Genomic DNA, 3,073 nt, shown 5'->3' on the forward strand with positions numbered 1-3,073 from the left:
AGGAGACAATCCAGTCAGGGTGCAGTGTAGCAATGATGAAACACACAACTTTCCTCCAGTTCTTAAATGTTTCCTCCCCGCACTATCATGATCCCAATTGAGGATGTACACTGGTACAGATGGGAACTGGAAACAGGGAATCCAGCACAGATGATCCCTTCAGGATTAGTGCTAAGAGTGGCGATCCTGGGAGGATTGAGGGAAGGTGGGGTAGAAAGGGGGAAGCAATTACAAGGATCGACATATAACCCCCTCCCTGGGGGATTATATGCAGGGATCAAGTAGAAAGCAAATGTTTTGGGAATGATGAAGGCAAGAAATATACAAATGTGCTTGACCCAATGGATGTGTGTATGGATTGTGATAAGAGTTGTATGAGCCCCCAATAAAATGATTTTTTTTAATGTAGACAATGGACTGCTTTGAATATATAGCAATGATGTGACATACAACTTTCCTCTAGTTCCTAAATGCTTCCTCCTCCCCAACTATCATCATCCCAATTCTACCTTACAAATCTGGTAGACCAGAGGATGTACACTGGTACAGATAGGAACTGGAAACAGGGAATCCAGGGTGGATGATCCCTTCAGGACCAGTGGTGTGAGTGGCGATACTGGGAGGGTGGAAAGAGGGTTGGTTGTAAAGGGGGAACCGATTACAAGGATCTACATGTGACCTTCTCCCTGGGGGATGGACAACAGAAAAGTGGGTGAAGGGAGACGTCGGACAGGGCAAGATATGACAAAATAATAATTTATAAATTATCAAGGGTTCATGAGGGAGTGGGGAGCAGGGAGGGAGGGGAAAAATGTGATGAGATCAGGGGCTTAGGTGGAGAGCAAATGTTTTGAGAATGATGAGGGCAATGAATGTACAAATGTGCTTTACACGATCGATGTATGTATGGATTATGATAAGACTTGTATTTGCCCCTAATAAAACGATTTTTAAAAAGTCACAAAATCTAGTAATAAAATGACAGACAACCTCAAAAAAAAGGAAAAAAAGAAAAATCGGTTTGATCTATTTTTTCCTCTCAGAAACAAAAGGGACTTTATCTTAACAGTTACATCTCACTCCTAAAACATTGAGCAGACATTTCATATTTAGAGAGTTTAAGGCCTCTTTATTTTAAAAACATCTTAGTTGCTTCTCACAGGCTTCAGGGGACCATGTTTGTTTTTCCTACGACAGTGTTTTCCCAGTGTGCCCCTTGAAGTCAGGGTTCTTTAAAGATCTTCAAGAATGTGCATGATTGTGACTGGGAGGAAAGACCCTGGTCCCTACAACCTGCGTGCTAGTCACCACAAAGACCAATTCCAATTGTAGCTTTTACTCGGAGAGCTGCCATTAAGATACCACACAAAGAAAAGGGTCCACAGGGGAACTCAGGTATAAGATACAAATATAAAACAGTAGCAAAGCTAAAAATAACAAACAACATATAAAATATACCACTTGGCTGTTAAAGCAGAATAAATGCAGAAAAACAACCCTTTTCTGGAAGTTCTTTATACCTAGTTCTGGTTCTCAAAATAAATTTCCTCTATACCTAGTTCTGGTACTCAAAAAGTCTGACATTCCTCCTTTCCATGAGAAATAAGTTCTGATCTAACATAAACTAGTTCAGTAACTTTGAATACCATATATACTCATGTATAAGCCAAGCTTTTCAGCACATTTTTTTAATGCGGTTTTTGTGGTAAAATTAGGTGCCTCAGCTGATATTCGGCATCGGCTTATACTTGAGTATATGTGGTACATTGCTTCAGCTTGCTACTAACAATTTGCTCATGTGTAAAATGGGGGAGCTAGATCCAGCTATCTGTAAGCTTCCTTATGAACCTGTGTTAAATCTTCTGAGTCTTCTTTGCCTTTTAAACTTAAAAAATTGGTGTTTATTTTCCATCAACCTTATTTCTTTCTATTTTCTAGAAGCCCAAGGAAGAATAACATAAAACCACTCCCTGGCTGTTCTTGCCCCTCAGTGGACAGAGCAGTGGGGGCTACAGACCAGTCTTCAGTTGTGGGCTGAATACTCCAGTCTTGAGTCAGGAGCTGCTGAATCGGCACTGGGCACCTGCATTCCTTCAGATCAATCTGTGATTTGAACCTCAGCAGCAGTAAATTCAGGAGTGGGAGAAGTCCACTCACCCCAAAATTCTTCCTTGGGCACAGCCTTCTCAGCACCCTTCCTTTTCAATCTCTCTGGGTCTCTGCATAAATAGAGGTCAGGCATGACCTCCCACAGGTGCTTCTGGGAGACGGTGCTCCACATGAGCAGAACTTCCCAGGCCAGCATCCACCATAATCAGGCCCACCAAGGGAGCTCCCTTGCTGTTATATGGAATAGCAGTGTCCATGTAGTGTTACACAGAGTCTGTATTACACAGAGAACACAGAGATATGTTGGGCAAGTTAACATTTAAGAGGCCATAACTCGGTGGTCAACCTGGTGGTTAAAAACCTCCAGGAAAAGCAGATCCCATAGGCTTCCTGGCTTTGGTTAGTGAAGGTTCCTGGTGTGAAATGCCTAGCAATCAGAGCAGCCCTGTGGCAGCAGCAAACCTCAGCACAGTCACCGACCGGTGCTCCTGGAGGATATGAGGCTAACATCAGCAGGGTTTTCCTGGGCAAAGATGGCTCAAGCTGCCAATCACAGCTTCTACCAGGTCCTCTTCAGTTTTATGACGCAGATGCCATCATGTTTCCTTTATTAGATAGATACACTTGTCCATCAGGAAGTAAAAGTTGGTGCCAATTTTATCAGTTCTCTTTCAAGGAATTTGAACACATCCTCTTGCATCTGTAGGATATCAGGGTTCCAGACATTAATCTTCTCCCAGAACAGGACAACTCTGCCATATGGACCCTGTGTTCATCTGGGTACTTTAGAGAAACGAATCCACAGAAACTCATATGTATGACAGACGTTTATATAAAGGGTAAGTGCACATCAAGAAAACATCCCAACCAACCCCGTGCTGCCCATGCCCACAAGTCCAACATTAGCCCATATGTCTGCCACCAATCCACAAAGTCCTCCTCCATCTCACAAAACACACACTAT

At 42.8% G+C, this 3,073-nt stretch overlaps 1 pseudogene; it reads right to left on the reverse strand.

Annotated features, from left to right (window-relative positions):
• Window positions 1-1,917: 1,917 nt before the first annotated feature.
• On the reverse strand, window positions 1,918-2,719 carry LOC101640482 (annotated as a pseudogene).
• Window positions 2,720-3,073: the final 354 nt, after the last annotated feature.

The sequence above is a fragment of the Echinops telfairi genome, unplaced genomic scaffold (assembly GCF_000313985.2).
Source record: "Echinops telfairi isolate 266 unplaced genomic scaffold, ASM31398v2 ScPeMD7_7420;HRSCAF=8458, whole genome shotgun sequence".
Taxonomy (NCBI): Eukaryota; Metazoa; Chordata; class Mammalia; order Afrosoricida; family Tenrecidae; genus Echinops; species Echinops telfairi.